The sequence below is a fragment of the Myxocyprinus asiaticus genome, chromosome 27, assembly GCF_019703515.2.
Source record: "Myxocyprinus asiaticus isolate MX2 ecotype Aquarium Trade chromosome 27, UBuf_Myxa_2, whole genome shotgun sequence".
In the NCBI taxonomy this organism is placed as follows: Eukaryota; Metazoa; Chordata; class Actinopteri; order Cypriniformes; family Catostomidae; genus Myxocyprinus; species Myxocyprinus asiaticus.
In genome coordinates, this window is record NC_059370.1 from 20,370,398 (window position 1) to 20,390,526 (window position 20,129).

At 37.5% G+C, this 20,129-nt stretch overlaps 1 protein-coding gene and 1 non-coding gene across 2 annotated transcripts in view; both read left to right on the forward strand.

The window, feature by feature from the left end:
• The first annotated feature begins 4,956 nt into the window (after window positions 1–4,956).
• trnae-uuc (transfer RNA glutamic acid (anticodon UUC)) lies at window positions 4,957–5,028 on the forward strand. The gene has a single exon. It is a non-coding gene; the product is annotated as a tRNA-Glu (tRNA).
• Window positions 5,029–9,509: 4,481 nt separating this feature from the next.
• LOC127418372 (ETS-related transcription factor Elf-1-like) overlaps window positions 9,510–20,129 on the forward strand; it is a 60,231-nt gene continuing 49,611 nt past the window's right edge. The window contains exon 1 of the mRNA XM_051658992.1: window positions 9,510–10,017. The gene's annotated coding sequence lies outside the window, so the exon portion shown is untranslated. The remainder of the gene's footprint in view (window positions 10,018–20,129) is intronic.

A 20,129-nucleotide genomic window follows, 5' to 3' on the forward strand; every position in this document is an offset into this window, starting at 1 on the left:
TTTTCCTATTGTATTTAACTCTCTCTGCACCAACATATTCCTGAATACGATGCAAATGTCTACCTCTTGTTTCACTCTCACAGAACTTCTGCCATTTCTTTGTAAGGTCATTAACTCTATAACTTCTGCTTTACTTAGTGTCACCTTAATGTCAATTTGTGGTCGTTTCAGGGCCTGTTTAGCCAGATGGTCTACCTCCTCATTCTCTTTCACTCCTACATGTGCTGGCACCCATAAAAAATGTAAATCATTAATCCTAATTGCCGTATTCTGAACAAACTCTGTATAAATCCATATAATATCCCTTGTCGTGCTGTAGAGAGTCCACTTGACAAACTTGCATGTGCTGATAGAGAACCTGTGCAAATCACTGATCACATTGGTTGTATCTCTTCTACCCAGTGAAGAGCAAGAAAAATGGCTAGTAATTCTGTGGTCAATACTGATATATGATCTGTTATTCTTTTTGCTATTTTAACTTTAAAATGTGGTATATAAACTGCTGCCGCTGTGCTTCCAGAATCTGGGTCTTTTGAGCCATCTGTATATATCTGTGTCATTGTATATGTTTGATTAAGATATTGTTGCACTGCTATATCTATTGGCACTTTCATTTCCTTGTTATGTATTTCTTCATGTACATGGAGGTAAATTACAGGCACTGGGAAGAGCCAAGAAGGTATTGCTGGCACAACCACAGAAGGGGCAATATCAACATCATTCAATCCCATACTCTGTGCCTCCTTACTAACTATCCCTCCAAAGATTGTTGTTTTTTTGTACTCATATTCCCAAAAATCTTTCAGTACTTTTTAACTGGATGACTTTCCAAATGACCCTTTACAGCAGTCCAATATCTCATCCTTAACTTAAGCCATGGATTTCTAGAGGCATTTCTCCCATCTCCACATGTAAAGATGACACTGAAGATGTTCTAAATGCTCCACAGCATATTCATAGTGCTTGTGATTGTATTCCCTCAACCTTTTTAAGCCATGATATAGATGCAGAACTGTACATCATACTGCCTTAATCTATAGCTGATCTGATCAGTGCACAATATATACTTCTAAGTGGCTGACCATTCAACTCCTGCCAAACACCTCAGTACATTTATTCCTGTTTTATATTTATATATCGGTTTCTGTATATGCACTCCAAAGGTCAATTTTGAATCCATTCACATACCCATAAATCTGACAAATGATACTTGTTGCAGCTGATGTCCATACATATTAATATTCACTGTGGGATTAGTTGTCCTTTTTGAGAAGCAAATCACTTGTGTTTTTGCCACTGAAAAGCGAAAACCCCAAATATTAGCCCAATTCTCAACCTTATTTACAGCAGTCTGCATACTCTTCACCACATACAGTTGAAGTCAGAAGTTTACATACACTTAGGTTGAAGTCATTAAAACTAATTTTTTACCCACTCCACAGATTTAATATTAGCGAACTATAGTTTTGGCAAGTCGTTTAGGAGATCTACTTTGTGCATGACACAAGTAATTTTTCCAACAATTGTTTACAGACAGATTGTTTCACTTTTAATTGACTTTATCACAATTCCAGTAGGTCAGAAGTTTACATACACTATGTTAACTGTGCCTTTAAGCAGCTTGGAAAATTCCAGAAAATTATATAAAGCCATTAGACAATTAGCCAGTTAGCTTCTGATTGGAGGTGTACTGAATTGGAGGTGTACCTGTGGATGTATTTTAAGGCCTACCTTCAAACTCAGTACCTCCTTGCTTGACATCATATGAAAATCAAAAGAAATCAGCCAAGTCCTCCACAAGTCTGGTTCAAACTTAGGAGCAATTTCCAAACTCCTGAAGGAACCACATTCATCTGTACGCAAGTATAAACACCATGGGACCACACAGCCATCGTACTGCTCAGGAAGGAGATGAATTCTGTCTCCTAGAGATGAACGTAGTTTGGTGCGAAAAGTGCAAATCAATCCCAGGACAACAGCAAAGGACCTTGTGAAGATGCTGGAGTTGTGGCAAAATGGCTTAAGGACAACATAGTCAAGGTATTGGAGTGGCCATCGCAAAGCCCTGACCTCAATCTGATAGAAAATTTGTGGGCAGAACTGAAAAAGTGTGTGCGAGCAAGGAGGCCTACAAACCTGACTCAGTTACACCAGTTCTGTCTGGAGGAATGGGCCAAAATTCCAGCAACTTATTGTGAGAAGCTTGTGGAAGGCTACCCAAAATGTTTGACCCAAGTTAAACAATTTAAAGGCAATGCTACCAAATACTAACAAATTGTATGTAAACTTCTGACCCACTGTTAACGTGATGAAAGAAATAAAAGCTGAAATAAATCATTCTCTCTACTATTATTCTGATATTTCACATTCTTAAAATAAAGTAGTGATCCTAACTGACCTAAGACAGGGAATGTTTTCTACAATTAAATGTCAGGAATTGTGAAAAATTTTGTTTAAATGTATTTGGCTAGGGTGTATGTAAACTTCTGACTTCAACTGTATGTAACATTGCGCCCCCTCTTCCATAAAGCTCCATCATCTGCGTATAATGATCTCCCTATTCCAGTGTCTATCTGAGAGAAAATGTCATTAATCATTATATTAAAGAGAATAGGGCTGCAAATATTTCCTTGGAGTTCCATTCTCTGTTGGGTATATTGGGGAATACACAGACCCCAATCTTACTTGTATAGTTCTGCCAAACAGGAAGCTCATGATCCAGTTGTACATTCTCCCTTTGATTCCCATTCTATCCAGTTTCATTAAGAGCCCCTCTTTCCACAAAATATTATATGCTACCTCAAAAAAAAAAAAAAAAAAACACACACTAATACTTCTGTATTGACTTGAGCCTTTCTTATTTCAGATTCCAAACAGAGAGCAGAATCTATTGTATTTCACCCATTCTGGAAGCCACTCTGGTATGGGGAAAAAAAGACTCTTGTTCTCAGTTACATAAACCAATCTAAACATGATCATGCATTCCATAAGCTTGCATAAATTAGACGGCGATGCTATGGGCCTGTAGTTAATAGGCTGCGAATGATCTTTTCCTGGCTTTGCAATTGGCACATTGACCCCATGCTTCCAGGCAGATGGTAAATTCCCTGTTTCCCATACCTTAATAAAAAGGCTCAGAATAGTACTCAATGATGCATCTGATAAATGTTTGATCATTTCATAACATATATCATCTTTACCAGAAGTTTGTTTAACCCCTGCAAGCACTCTCTTCATTTCATACAAGGTAAGCTCTGAATCTAATGTACATCCTGATGGTCCTTTTTTTTCAGTATCTGTTGGTTCTTCCTCAAATTCTAATCCCTATACTTCCTCATTTCATCTGAAATGGTTGCATTACTGTGTACAAGTGTTTCCGCTAAAACCTCTACTTTGTCACTGGTTGTCACTTTGTAAGGTTATCCCTATTTATTAGAACAGGTATGCTACTATTTCTCTGAATCCCTCCCATCTTCCTAATCATACCCCATACTTTGTTAATTTTAATATCTTCACCAATATTATTACAAGATTCCCTCCAGTAACTTCTTTTTGCCAACTGGATAGCTCTCCTCACTATGGCCTGAGCTCTCTTATAATTATAAAATTATAATTAATAAAATCATTATAAGAGAAGGATCTTCTTACCTTCCTGAGTGCTTTATTTATTTTTAGGGCTGCCTCACTACACTCTTCATTCCAAAATGGAACTGCTTTCCTCCTGCTTACCACTTTCTTTTTACCAATTATTTCTTCAGCTGTACTCCAGACAACTTCACTTAATTTATTATTAAACTCTTCTACATCCTCTTTGGAGTCACTCATTCCAACCATTTTGTTTTCACACAGCTCCTTGCATTTATCCCAATTGGCTGATTTGAACTCTCCACCTCTGAATCTCTCCACCATTGCTTGTGATATATCCACACCAGTTTTACAAGCAGATAGGAAAATGATCACTTCCTATTGTGCTTTGACTCAGTACATTCCAGGCCCAAATTCCTGCTAAACGTTCAGAAACAAGTGTTAGATATAACGCAGAAAACTGTCCCCACGAATCATCTATTCTTGTATCCCTTCCATCGTTGATGCACACAAACCCTCTCAAGTCTAGCATTTCTTTTACTTCCAATCCATTATGATCAGTGTTTGTACTCTCCCATAATGTACTGTGTGCATTAAAATCACCACACCATTTACAGTTACCATTCCCTCCAATATTTTCCAGTGTATCCCTACTTAACCAGTCACATGGAAGTTAATTACTTCAATACTTTGTGAACCTTCCCATATTTCCACCACCACTGCCTCTTGTTCCACATTCACATCTGTATCCAATACCTTGTTTAATAAAAGTTGCTACCCCACCACCATTTCCTCTTTTTGTAATAAAAAAATAATAATTGTGGTTTAAGCTAGGTTTCTTACACACATACTATGTCAGGACTATTTTCTTGGCTAGAAATGAATTTCTTAAATTCTTGTCCATTTGCAACTAAACTTCTTGCATTCCACTGCAGAATTGTTAGCACCATTATGCACCACCACATGTTGACCGAGTGTTTACTGTTTGCACCTTAAGCTTCTCATTTATCATATCCACAGTGACTCTATCTCCAAGCACTTTTCAGATGCTCTAATAGTGATATTTCTTTCTTTCACCACTTCTGCCATAAATGTCACAAATGCGGTGAATTGTGCGGACGCCCAGAGCACGTCTGCGCTTTACTGTCACCTGCTGTTGAGAAGAAGCAAGTACACATCTGAAAACATACAAAAACTATGAACATGCAAGCAAAAGTCTGACACTATAGTCTACATACTGAAGTCTAAACATTACAGTTTAACAGAAACTATAACTATTTGTTGTATTTTAGATAAGCTAGTAAAACTAAGTACCTATTTGAGGTGGGATCAACACGAACGTCTACCAAATAATCGCATATTTACTTAACTTCCCATATGGTCTAGCGGTTAGGATTCCTGGTTTTCACCCAGGCGGCCCGGGTTCGACTCCCGGTATGGGAAAGAAATGTTTTATATAACGGTAAATTAAGGAAGCTAAGGCACACATCTTTTAAAACAACCAGTAAGTAGTACCGGTAAAACAGCAAAATACTATGATATCTTCAAGTAAAAGAAGGCGGATGTAATATATATTTACTTTATGCATCTTGTGAATAGATACAGTATAATATCCATGAAAACAAACTTTTATCATAATTAGTGGTGTTACAATGTGTCTGTTTAGGTTAATTTTATTAAGGTCAGTAGGAGTCTCCAAAAAATCTTCCAAAACAAAAAAATAGAATGTGATTTACTGAAAGAATAAAAGAAAGAAGAAAAGAAAGAAATTATGTATACAAGAAAGAAAGACTGAAAGAAAGAAAAAAAAGAAGAAAAAAAAGAAAGTCAGTTTGTACAAATTTGTAAAAAAAAAAAAAAAAAAAAAAAAACATTATATATATATTAAATTACTGTGAAAGGATTTCTATGTATTCACTACTTTGTTTTTCTTTATATGGTTTTGACATTTACTTTTATATTTCACATAGGTCCTAAAAATATAAATGATGAAGCCAGTAGCATTTACTGGGCAAAGTGTAGCCTGTATGCTATCATCCATGGAAATGTTGAAAAATAAAAGGGGAAAAAATAGAAAAATTGTGGTGTACCCAAGGTTATTATACTTTTGCATTTTCAAATTAGTTTTTATTTTAATATCGTTTTCAGATTTGCTATAAATTTCAGTTTAGTTTTAGTTAGATTCATAAATGATTTAGTTTAGTTTTTATTTTGTGAACACATTTCTATTTCGTTTTTATATATTTTAGTTTCAGTTTTAGTTTGAGTAATTATAGTTCAGCAGAGTTAATGGAACACTTTCAGAGTGCAGACCAAAGCAAGACGCTTGAATTTAAGCTTGGCAAACTTACACAATACACAAAAATGAAGCAGTCAAGCCTTTTTACTCCATCCATCTACACATATAGTCACTTTGCGCGTCTCTCTCAGCATTTCTTTCACATGCTGAGTTGCGGTTTGCATTTTTAGTGCAATCAGTGAATTTATCCATGCAGCGCTGGGAGTGATGAATTTGCGGTCAAGAGCAGCATTAAAAGTTGTGAACGCTACCGAATCACACAGTCTAGTGGACATACCAGTACAGTACTGCCGCTGCTGACGGAGTCTGCATAGTCACCACCCCCCTAGGGGGCACCATCTTACCCTATAGGCACACCAAAAAGTCCGCCGGCTCCACTTCTGTGCATGTTATAAATCCTGTCGCAGAACACTCCATCACCTCGCGCAACGCACCGGTCAGCCGCGTGCGCACCCCTAATTAGCAGCAACTGTTTTCACCCAAACCTCAGATCTTTGGAAACACAAGGTCAGAGTCTTCCTTTCCGAATCTTTCACCATTAATGATTTGTACTCCTCGTAATGATTGGTTTCAAATGTACTTCCAGGTTTGTGGGACTTCTTCCCTTAATTTCAACACCACAAATCGTATGATTGAATGTGACAATGCATTTGCTTTTTCCAGTTTCAGAATAAAATTCGAAATTGTCCCACACAGGGCTCTGTTGTTTCCTAGTAGCCATCATTCATGTCCGAGTCATCTTTATCTATCAGTCTATTCAGTATTAGTGATGTCCAGTTCTTTTTAGTGAACGAGTTGAACTAGGTCACCTAATCGGACTGAATAATTTGAAACAGTTCGCATCTCGAATCAACACTGATCCCCAAGTTAATCTTAACCTGTCTCTCGGATGTGCCTGACACTCCGATTCAAAATGAGCCAATAACCGGGAGTAATATGATCCTAGAATTGGTGATATCTGCTTTTGCCAACTCTTCTTTGCAATTAACCACTCCAACTAGTTCACAAATCGGACTGAATGCTCGGGTTACAACAGCTCTCGAGTCAACAGTACACTGAACTGAGAATCGTCTCTTTCTGAGGTGTGATTTTAAGGGGCGAAATGAATGTTTCAGAGAGTGTAACAAATAAAACATACTGGAAATATGTTTATGACTTGATTGTATTACCGTTTTATCAACGTACGAAGATGATCCAGTCTACAGCTCTCGATTGAACAGTACATTGAGTCATTCGCAGCAGTTCTCGAGTCAACAGTACACTGATCCGAGGACAGCAGCTCTTGAGTCAACAGTACACTGATCCGAGGACAGCAGCTCTTTAATCACTGATCCGATGACAGCATTGAACATTGAACATTGAGTCGTTCGCAGCAGTTCTCGAGTCAACAGTACACTGATCCGAGGACAGCAGCTCTTGAGTCAGCAGTACACTGATCAGAGGACAGCAGTTCTGGAGTCAACAGTACACTGGTCCGAGAACAGCAGCTCCTGAGTCAACAGTACACTGATCCGAGGACAGCAGCTCTTGAGTCAACAGTACATTGAGTCGATCACAGCAGTTCTCGAGTCAACAGTACACTGATCCGAGGACAGCAGTTCTCGAGTCATCAGTACACTGATCTGAGGACAGAAGTTCTCGAGTCAGCAGTACACTGATCAGAGGACAGCAGTTCTCGAGTCAACAGTACACTGGTCCGAGAACAGCAGCTCTTGAGTCAACAGTACACTGATCCGAGAACAGCAGCTCTTGAGTCAACAGTACATTGAGTCGATCACAGCAGTTCTCGAGTCAACAGTACACTGATCCGAGGACAGCAGTTCTCGAGTCATCAGTACACTGATCTGAGGACAGAAGTTCTCAAGTCAACAGTACACTGATCCGAGGACTGCAGCTCTTGAATCAACAGTACATTGAGTCGTTCACAGCAGTTATTGAGTCAATAGTACACTGATCCGAGGACAGCAGCTCTTGAGTCAACAGTACACTGATCCGATGACAGCAGTTCTCGAGTCAGCAGAACACTGATCCGAGGACAGCAGCTCTTGAGTCAGCAGTACACTGATTTGAGGACAGCAGTTCTTGAGTCAACAGTACACTGATCCGAGAACAGCAGCTCTTGAGTCAACAGTACATTGAATCATTCGCAGCAGTTCTCGAGTCAACAGTACACTGATCCGAGGACAGCAGTTCTCGAGTCATCAGTACACTGATCTGAGGACAGCAGTTCTCAAGTCAACAGTACACTGATCCGAGGACAGCAGCTCTTGAATCAACAGTACATTGAGTCGTTCGCAGCAGTTATCGAGTCAACAGTACACTGATCTGAGGACAGCAGCTCTTGAGTCAACAGTACATTGAGTCGATCACAGCAGTTCTCGAGTCAACAGTACACTGATCCGAGGACAGCAGCTCTTGAGTCAACAGTACATTGAGTCGATCACAGCAGTTCTCGAGTCAACAGTACACTGATCCGAGGACAGCAGCTCTTGAGTCAACAGTACATTGAGTCGATCACAGCAGTTCTCGAGTCAACAGTACTCTGATCCGAGGACAGCAGCTCTTGAGTCAACAATACATTGAGTCGATCACACCCTTTTTCTATTTAAAAAAAAAAAAATTTTGGACTGACTTTAAAATAGACATGACAAAAAACTAAACAAAACTCTTAATTTAGAACCTTATGACATTTTACTTTGTTTTCAAAACCCACATTTTTATGAAAAACAAAATTATGTTATTATTCTTTTAATTATTTTGGCAAAGTTTTATATTCATAAGACAAAAATAACTCAAAAGAAACCCTCATATACTACCTTTTGTAATACCGATCTCACAATATACTTTGAAACCCTTTCAAACATGAGATCACAAATCAAAAAGCTTTTAAAAATAATAACAATGTTAAAGCTTTTCAACTGCCCTAAAATTATATAGCAATTTTGATCCCAGTATTTTTTTTTTTTTTTTTTTATACATATATGTTCATTTTATGTTTTAGTTGTTGTTATTCTTTGTTTCACATACTCTGAACTGTACCACAATGCCTTATATTTGCCTTGTACTTTTTGCATTGTACTTGTCTGTAATTGAACTAAAAAAAAAAAAAAAAGGTTTTCCCCTTATCAGCCACACAGGTCAAAGTTTTCCGCCATGTGATGAGAGCTTGTTTATTACGAAAACGATTATTTATTTTTGATGATGATTATTTTATTTTATTTTCGTTTAGTTTTAGTTTTTCATTTACTTTGAAATAGTTATTTTATTTCAGTTTACGAAAATGTTTTTTTTTATTATTATTTTTTTTTTTTATCAATAGTTTTCGTCTTAGTTTCAGTTTACGAAAATAACCCTGAGTGTACCCAAACGTTGTTTCTAAAAGAAACTGAGAAGAAGTAAGGAAATTATGTAGAATTCCCCAGATAGGCTTGTTCCGATAATGGGCGGGACAGTCGGTGTCATTAAGGGGTCCTCTTAATTTTACATTACAAATTGTCCCTTAGTGTCATTAAGGGGTCGTCTCAATTTATTTGACGTCGCAAACGAACGCTCACTCACCTGTGGGATAAGGACTCAAGATCGCTTTATAACAGCATAGCGGACAAACTGACTGTCACTGTGTGACCCGAATAAATGTTTTTCTGATAACGTGTGTTATGAAGCGGTGGAGTAAAACGTCTTTTGATTGGTCGACGTCAAGGTTCTATCCACAACCCTGAAAGACGCGACGCGTGCTCCCAGTAGAGACAGTGCGTTCTTCGGAGCGTTCGTCGCGTCGCTCGCTCGCTCGCAGTGTAGATGGGGTTTAAAGCCGAACGCTCGGCCAATCGCATTCGAAGGAAAATGTGAGCGCAAGGAATTCCCCACGCAGTGAAAACAGTGTAACCTTATGTTAGGCAAGAGAAACTGACGAAGCTTACTTTGAGCTTGGAACAATGAACTTTCACAACATTCCTTTCTTTCGCCTAAGAGAATGAAGTCATTTAAATTTAAGAAGATCCCCTAAACTGAAGCGGACAGGAGGACTCAAATGATAACAATTTGCTAAGGAATTGTTTCATCTGTAACCATCACTTTGCCCATGTTAAACCTGAACTTTCTATCTGAAATTATGGCACATTAGGATAAAGAAGGTAAGTGTTTGTAAAGTGTACTAACACGCTGTAGTGTATTGTGCTTTCTTGCTGTACTTGCAAATGCTTACGCACTTCTAAAATAGATGTTTCTTAAAGGTTTGAAGGGATTCACACTACAGAATGACTTTTACAAATGAAACATGCATTCAGTGTATCACACATATTCTTTATATTCTTTCCTTTTATAAGAATGTGAGTTACACTGAGCCATTTGGATGTGCTGACATTCCACTAAAGCAGCCTGATTAAAACATATGACTGTTGTCTTCATATTGATCCCATATGGCTGGGTTTCTAATCTGAATAGCCCCCAGGATAGCTTGACCCACTGCTCTGTTGTGTCCCACTCCCATTACTGTGCACTGAGTTGTTCTAGCATGATTGAGGGCATGTGACCAGAATGACTTGTTCAGTGTGAGAATCCCTTGTCTCAGGCTGACATTGCTGGTCAAGACACAGTTAAAGGGCTTCACATGAGTGTGAACAATCAGTTATCCAGTCCTCGTGCTGAAGCTTGTGGTACATCAGTGTATCAAAGTTGTTTTTTTAACTCAGCAGGAACACTCATTAGTTTGGCTATGGATGTTTATATTTAAAACTGGGTCATCTTTGCCTCATTATTACCTCTTTAGACACTATACTATACTGAGTGTCAAATCCAACTGCTGTTTAATGTAAAGTAGTATGAGGTGATGTAGTCTTTTTCTTAAAGGGATAGTTCACCCAAAAATGATTTACTTGCCCTCATGCCATCCCAGGTGTCTATGACTTTCTTCTGCTGATCACAAAGGGAGATTTTTAGAAGACTATCTCAGCTCTGTAGGTCTATACATGCAAGTGAGTGGTGACCAGAACTTTGAAGGTCCAAAAAGCACATAAATGTAACATAAAAGTAATCCATACAACACCAGTGGTTGAATCCATATCTTCACAAGCGATATAATGGTGTGGGTGAGAAACAGATCAAATTTTTTTTACTATAAACATCCACTTTCACTTTCACTTTCACTTCCACATTCTTCTTTTGTTTTTTGGCGATTCGCTTTCTTCGTGCATATCGTCACCTACTGGGCAGGGAGGAGAATTTACAATAAAAAAGGACAGCCTTTAATTTGCTTTCCTTTTTTTTGTGGCTTGTTGTCTCATTGTCTAACTGTCTAAATGTTTGCCAGATGTTTACATTTTTGGGGATTAAAGTTCTACTTTGGGACATGCAAATTGAAGTATCTCTTTTGGCTGTAGCATTCTCAGCATTGTGGCCATTGGGAGGTGCTGGGTAAGGGAGTGCTTGCGTTCAGCTTTGGGAGTTATGTGTTATTAGTCAGCTCTGTTCATGTAGAAATGTTATCTGCTGGCTTTTATACCCCCTCCCATCATAACAGCCCCTCCCCACCCCTCACACACCCCAGAGGCCTTTAGATAGCTGGAAATTCCAGTCCTCTGAAACTAATTATCCACAGTGAGAGGCTGTAAATATACCCACTTATTTGGTAGCATTCTGAACCTTTTCTTTCAGAAATAAAGTCCTTGGACTCCCCCATTTTCTCCTTATGACTCTTATGTGTCTCGGAACACGTGCTAAATGACTCTTTTTGAGCTGGATTGGAACAAAGGGGCATTCAGATGAGGCACATGGCTGAGATGTCTGTCTAGGGAACATCCCATCCGCTCACCCTGGAATATGTGGCCATGATGGTGAATACCATGTGCCCACTTTGGAATATGCAGCCATGATGTCACCATGGAGCAAGTAAAAAAGTCAAGGAAAGTTATAGGCTCAGTCTACTCTACTCTTGGTAAGCTCTGACTGTGTCTTGGCCTGATGGTGTAGAAAATTACATGAGTTGGGACTTAATGGGCTGGCTATTGATTTGTCTCCACATTTGAAGACATCAGTCTTTATAAACTCTATATCCAGGAATCGCATAACCAGGGCATCATCAGCTGAGAGCTTGCTGCAACATGAGCCATCTCCTTGCAGACAGATTACAGGCATCAGCAAAGATATCTGGAGTGTGCTAGAGAAAGATGACACATTCTTTTTCTGTGTCTAATACCATTCATTGTCATGCAGCATACATCATGTGCAAAATATCGCACTGAGTAATTGTATATTGTTAGTCTTCAAAGCCTCTACATAAATCCTGTCAATATGGCTTTCAGCTCTAGAACACTGATGAGCACAAACCAGATGCTACATCTCTGTCATACAGTGGGTGGGCCAAATGGAGTTGAGTCCATAGGTTCACTTTCCACAAGGTGGGGGTGTTCATAACAAGCATGTGATGCATAATACCGATACTGTACAAAACAAAATGTTTTCATGCTAGTCAGTAGTTTCCACGCTTAGAAATAGTACAAACTGAAATAATTATGTGAATACCCCCAGTATGGTGCTTTCATTCACTCTCATAGTGATTTAACTCAATTATTGAAGTTTCAATAATGTAATGTTTTTAAAAAGGAACCAAAACCACTACAAAACTACACTACAGGGTAAACCCTAATGTTGCCATTATTGGAAAAAATCAAATTATCTTAATAGAAACATTTTTTTTTTTTTTTTTTTTTTAGCTCAAAACTCAAATATCGTAATAAGTTCCCTGAACTTATTTTTCTTAAAAATCATTAGACTTAAGATTTGAAGTGTTAGTAACACAAACTCTTGAGTATAACATTGAGGCTATGGGGAATACCCACAATGCCTTCCTTGGAATTATTAAATTATGTTTCCTTGGTCAAAGGGAACAAATGAGGACATTTAAATCATTGTTATTAAGAATTCATAGAGCTCTTTTGTAGTACTATTTATGTTGTTTTGTTGCAAATAGTTTTTTTCATGTGATGTCACCATTAGGATGATCTGTGTCCCCTTTGGTCAAGTTGGACCCTGTTAACACCAATTCAGATCTCCTTGTGCATGTGCAACTAAAGTACAATCATATAAGAAAGAAGTTTTATTTACTGATACTAGAAACAGATATAATCTTCATTTTTTTAAGCTGTGTTATTGTATGACCTAAATTTGAGTCCATTCAATTTAAATAATGGGGATTTATAGTAACAAAGGACTTAAATATTGATATGTTTCTCACCCACACCTATCATATCACATGTGAAGATATGGATTTAACCACTGGAGTCGTATGGATTACTTTTACGCTGCCTTTATGTGCTTTTTGGTTCTGGCCACCATTCACTCGCATTGCGAGGACCTACAGAGCTGAGATATATATTTTTTAAATCTTTATTTGTGTTCTGCAGAAGAAAGTCATACACATCTGGGATGGCATGAGTAATTGATGAGAAAATTTTCATTTTTGGGTGAACTATTAAGTTTATTAAATATGAACTCCAAGTTAAGTGAATCTAATTACACAAGCTGTGGAGACACCATTACTCAGTTCAATTGAGGGAATTGAATTTACACAATCAATTAATTAGAGTCAACTTATTAGGGAGTTCAGTGTATTGTGTGCACTTAGTTCTTCTGTTTAAGAGAGCATGTACATGTTGCCACAATATCATGTTACTTCATTTCTGAATATTGGACGTGAGGGACCTTCCACGCGGTTCAATGTGTGTGATTTGATAAAAAAATACAATTCAGAAATTCCAGCCATCCCACCTAATACATGTTGCTAGGATCAGTCAGGCTACAGTACTTCGATTTGAAACCTGTTCCTGATACATTTCCTAACCATTATCCCACAATTACATTCTAATATAGAAAGTAATCTTGGACATCTGTTTGCCTTTACATTAGATTAATTCATTAGCTTTTTAACCTTGCTGTTCAGATGGCAGTAGACAAATATGTGGGAGTTTCATTAAGCAAGGCATTAATGGGATACAAGGCCGAACCGATCAGTTTTGACTGCTTTTGTTTTGACTGTTTTTTTGTTTTTGTTTTTTTCCCCCTTTTTTTTCCGCTTAGTACGTCTTGTTGTTGATGGCTGATATGAATGAAGATGTGGGTGGAAGGTAGTGGATTTGCTCTCAACTTAAAAAAAAACTGAAATCGTATTTTGGGAAACCTGTTTGAAAACGTAATTGTTTTTGCGATTTTGTTTAGTGGTCGCAGAGTTTACACACTTCAGTTTTAAGAACTGAACTTTAAATGCAAACTGAGGCTTTATTGTGCAACGGCTATCTTTCAGTTACATTTTATGATCATTCATTTTTTCAGGATCCCGAGTTACTAGAGTAACCAAGCCAATGTTTCAGTAGACATTGAAGTACATTATAACATTCTGTTTATATTAAAAGTCAGTGTGTGGAAAGAAGTGTTGTGGGATATTGAGGAAACGTTCTTGTGTGGATTTGAGCTTTAGATGGTCCATTAAAGCTGCAGATGTGACTAATTCATGCAGCTGATTTACACTTGAGAGTAAATGCTGTCTAAAGTGTAAAGTATCACGGCATATTAAATGGGAGTCTGTTAGCACTGCTCATCAAACCTTTGAGCGAAAAGCTCAGTAAAATGTTCATTCAAATGTTCTCTCGTTAGTTAGAATCAAATAGAATCAAAGCAAACAGCATTTTCTATACCTATTTACTTATTTATTTGTTTTTTATCTAAAGGCAGTTTCAAAACAATTGGCCGTTCCACCCTCACGCTTGGATTTAAATTATTTAAATGGATGGAGACATTAGGTATCCATCTAGCATAATGCTTTCCAGTGCCCGGGTCCTCAGAGAGAAAGCATGCCATTTGACCATTTAAGCTCTGAAACAGCCTCCACAACCATCATTAACTGCTCAGTCTGTTATATTTTACAGTAATGTAAGTGAAAGGCATTGTGAGCACATTCTTAGTCTGAGATAAATGATAAGATTGAGTGAACTGTTTATTTTAAACAGTGTCAAGTGTCCCAGTGCTTATTGATTGTGTTTTTGTCCACTGCGCTGGTCAATATTGTCAGTCCACAGATGTGTGATTTGAACTGTCTGGAATTTGGCCTTGCTGTTTGTGTAATGTTTAATTGGTTGAAGTTTTGTGAGGAGGCTTGTACACTGTCTGGGAAGAGGTGGCAACTTTCTTGTACATTTCAAGTTATCCTTCCTTTGGATCACATTGTAAACATTGATATAACAGGTGAAAAATTTTACAGTCAGTCAGGGTAAATAAATTAATGGGGGCTTCGGGCACAAACACTAAAAATCCATCTAAAAATCACCTTAAAAAACACATCTGATTACAACCTCAATTAGCTCGATTTTGGTGCCCCCTGCTGGAAATCTCACTTGAAAACTGCAGCCAAACGTGTAATGAAGCACATTATTTCAGTTTTGCAAAACCTTGCAATGCTCATGTAAATTTCATGAGATCAGGCTGCATCATGTCCCTGAAAATCAACTCTGGGGGTGAGTAAATATGGACCCTTTTCACACTTCAGGGTTTTGGAACGCAAAAGTGAATGATTGCAGGGTAAACTTCCATAGCAGTGAATGGGAGACCACAACAAATATAATTTTTGCTTACCCAATTGCACCAACATCAAAGTAAAAACACCACTAGTACATTTTCATAACTTTTCAAATGCAGAAAAAAATAGAGACAGATTGATTATGACCATCGGAAGAGAGAAGATGGCAAATTTACTGTCTCTCATCAGCTGTGTTAGAAAACCCATTGCATCTGTGATAACTAGTTTTTTATTTTATTTATTAATTACTAATTACAGGGTAACATAAGTGTAATGTTTTAAATTTACACTAAATAATAAAAAAAATTGCAAATATAAAAAATTGTTTCATTTACACTGTTAAATAAGGTCATCACAGTCTGTGAAAAGGGTCCATTGCCTCTTAATAAAAAAAGTAAATTTCCGACACTGTCAGTAATGTATTGTTAACTGAATAGTCTATTTTATTTCATCAGCTACATGATTGTAGTCATCTTGTTTGCTGATTGTACTGTATCCAGGACAAACAATGAAAAATAAAATACAATATAATGTAATGTAACATAACATAAAATGTTTTTTTTTTTTTTTTTTTTTTTTTTTCCCCAAGTTTTAATTACTATCAAGATGTTTATGAAATCGGTCTTGCTTATGTACCCATATTATGTTTCCCATATTAATCAACAAATTGTTAGGACACATTTTCCAAATTAAGTGTGATATCAAATTGTTACTCTGTAGCACTGAGCATTAAAGTAATATTCTGGGTTCAATACAAGTTAAGCTGAATCATCAGCATTTGTTGCATAATGTTGATTACTACAGAAATTAATTTCGACTCATCCGTCCTTTTCTTTAAAAAACACAAAAATCAAGGTTACAGTGAGGCACTTACAATGAAAGAGAATGGGGCCAATTTTTGGAGGGTTCAAAAGCAGAAATGTGATGCTAATAATTTTATAAAAGCACTTAATTCTTCTGTTAAAACTCATGTATTATTTGAGCTGTAAAATAGTTTAAATTTGGCATTTTTACTGTTGTTTAAGGGTTTGTTGACATCACATCGTCATGCCAACAAAGTTGTAAAATAGGCTATAACGTTACACAGAAAAGGGTAGTAAATGATTTTATCACACTAAAATCATGTTAACACGCACATCCTTTATGTCTTGTGGCTATACTTTTGAAACAGTGAGTATTTTAATGTGTACGGATTGAACCCTTTCACTTCCATTGTAAGTGCCTCAGTTGTAACCCAGATTTTTCTTTTTTTTACTTTTTTAAGAAAAGGAGGGTCAAGTGAAAATAATTAATCAACATTATGTCACAAATGCTGTCGATTGATCTTAACTTGTATTGAACCCAGAATATTCCTTTAATCTGTTAAACTAGCTATTTTAATCTGCATTGCTGGATGCTTTCAGTGGGAGTGTCTTTATTTACCTGAACCATGGAAGGAATGACTCGGCACCTCATGCAGTGATGGAATTTCCTTTGAAACTCTCCCAATCCTACTGACTGCACATCCACTCTTTTCTGTTTGAGATCAGCAATGATGTATGTGTTCATAATCCAACGTATCTTGTCATTCTTAGTTGACAGGATTGCTCAGTGTTGACCAGATCTAATATTATACACGTTTCTCTTTACAAAGGTTTTAGTGTGACCACAGAATCTTGCAGATTGTGATGTGACATTCAATTAACCTTTACGTTGTCAGTGAATTAAGCACATAATGAACTGAACTCTGGTCACCTTGGACTTTTAAAGGGCATGTTCATAGTGAAAATGTTGGTGAGGCTAATAAACCACCAAAACCTTTGGCTTACATGATTTTGTGGACATTAAAGCATGTTTACCTCCACTTTAACACCATAATTCATAGGAGGCACCAGACGAATGTCATCTGACTTCATGTTTCTTCTGTCTGGATTTAATTAGAATGCTCCACTACCCTTTTCTCTTGACCCTTAGTAAGTCCTTTGAGAACGACTCTTAACCAAGATGGTACAGATGGAGGGCTTTCCTTTGTGTTCAGAGATGCTTGCAGTCAGCACCTGACCTCAGATTCTCACAAACAACATGACTAGCCCTAAGAAGTGCTTTGTCGACTATCTCAAGGCTCTGCCTATTTTTGGCCCTTTTTTGTGAATCCCACTGTTTGTTATCTCTCAGGCAATATGAAGATGCATCACTGGAAATAATAAGACATTTACAAGTTACTTACCGTTTTCCCTTCAAACCAGGTTTTGTGTAAAGACGGAACATGTCAGCTGGTTAATATAAACTGAATTTAACCTGGGATGTAGTGTACATTAGCATTCCTGAGAGTACAACAGTAAGACCACGGTTATGTTTTATGTCAGCAGTTTATTTGAAGTCAGTTAAGAAGAAAAAATAAACATAAGATCCAGTCCGGACATGAGCAAAACCATAGTGTGAATTTGCTTAAAAACACAAGCAGAAAATGGGGCCTACTTGTGGCTAGAGTGTTTTAGCTTGGACTCAGTCTTGCAGCTCTAGTAAAGGCGAGTGGGCTGGTTTTATTTTTAGGCCGTATAGGAAAGGTGTGTCTTTGTACTTTGTCAGCAGAACCACGTGATCTGGGTCTGGTTGCTATGAGGGCAACTGAAGTCTCTCCACACTCACTCTATACAAAGAGTCTACACAGACAAGGATAATATTTGTTGTAGTTTATTGCCATTACATTAAATTTTTTTAATAACAGTGTAAATAATATTATATCACATAATCCATATCAATTAATTGTACACCAACTAACCAATGCATTTGTTTGCATATAAATGTATAATGCCAGTCTTAGACTTTGATCTGTCATGGCCAAGACATGACATGAAGATGAATATCTAATATGACAGCTGAAAGACTAATGGAAGTTTGATGTCTCTTGCAGTATGACTGAGAGTACCTTTTTCGTCACTTTGACAACAAACAAATGTCAAAGCAGCATTGTTAACTTAAAGGGGTCAGTCATCCATTTTTCCCCCCTTGAGGTTAAGTTATAAGGTTAGTAAAGTTGTTTAACCTCTTAACGACGGGTGGGTCAAAAAAGACCCACTTGAGTATTTATTTACATTTAATTTATGTTTAATGCATGTTTAAACTATGAAATTTTAAACTAATATTGACATCCAATATATAATTTGAAAGATCTGGGTCTCAAGATTTGATATTTTAAAGAGATTTTGACGATTGCAAAGTTACAACAATAAGATTTTATTAAACGTGTCAGGAGTGAAAATCAAAACACGGAAAATGAAACCGGAAGTTCTGATATTTATTATTAACCAACCGAACACAGACGAGCACAATCATCCAAACTTCGGTATGCTTTTATTTGCAAGAGTCCAATAAATAAAATCCATTAGAGATTTTAGTCCAAAATGTACAAATATGAAGAAATATTGATCAATCTGTTTTTGTTCAGGTTTTATATATTTAACACAAGTTATCATTCATGTCCATTCTGTGCGAAATCTTGCACTCTGTGTAGTGTTTCAGTAGCAAAACACCCAAACATGATATTTGGGGGGCTCTTACGAACAAAGTGAGCCCTCCCTCAAAAATATCTGTGCAGTTGTGATTGGGTAGTCATTCAAAATAGCCAAACAGGACAGTCGACACAAGTGATATAAAGATTTGCGTCGTCCTTGTTTGTCTCTGGATAAAGCTGGTCATTGAAAAGCTAGATCATTTTTGACTGATGGGTTGTATAGCTAATGAAAAGATGAAAACAATGATATGAGGGTTGTATATATCCGTGATGCCAGTTCGCAAATGTTCGGAGTAGAAAACCGCTGACCATGTCAGTTATAGCGTGTTACTGCCGTACTGTCGAAAAAGACCTCTGCTTTTGGACCCGTGATCTGATCCACCCTCCTCGGCTTCAGTCACCATCACTGAGGTCCTGGAGAACACGTGCTCCCGACTGCATTTTTTCATCAAACCCCCTGTTCAACTGCACATCCAGGGGGCTCTTGCATATCATGAACAACAAATGTCTAAGTGTCTACTTTCAAACAAGCCCAAGTTTGTGTTTGTAGACCAAAGGGTTCAAGAACTGGAAAAGTTTTACTTTGGGTATGTAGTTTTCAAGCTCATGCACAAAAAGAGGCCAGATGTTAAGAGGTTAAAGTGAAATGCTCAGTTTTTGGTGTACTTCACCTTTAGACATGCCCACTGTTATGATTGGCTAACATCTTTGCAGTGCAAATGCCCCCGCCATTATAAGTGTGGAACGTGTGTTCTTTCTCCAAGAATGAAAAAATTAAAACATGCAAGTGAAGCGATTTACAAAATCCCCTAAAAGCACTCAGTCCAGGCAATAATTGATACCTATATGTCCTAATTTATGTTAAGCACGCAATCAAACTACTTCAGGTGTTTGACTGAAATAACAATAGAAAACTGAACAAAGTAGGCACACTGTTGCTCCCCAATACTTATATTATTAGGCATACAAGATCTGGTGATAAAATCATACTATCTAAACCTGACAACAGTGAAAAAGGTCCAGACTGACACAAGCTGCAAATGTGAAGGGTTAGTAAATCTGTATCCAGCAGTAGGGAGAAATATGAGGGACGGTTGGCCCGTGGTTTCCCTGTCTCGTCTCCCCACTTCAGTACGCATATTGTGTCAGGAAGTACGGGATGTTCGTTGGGTGGGGAACCCCCTCCC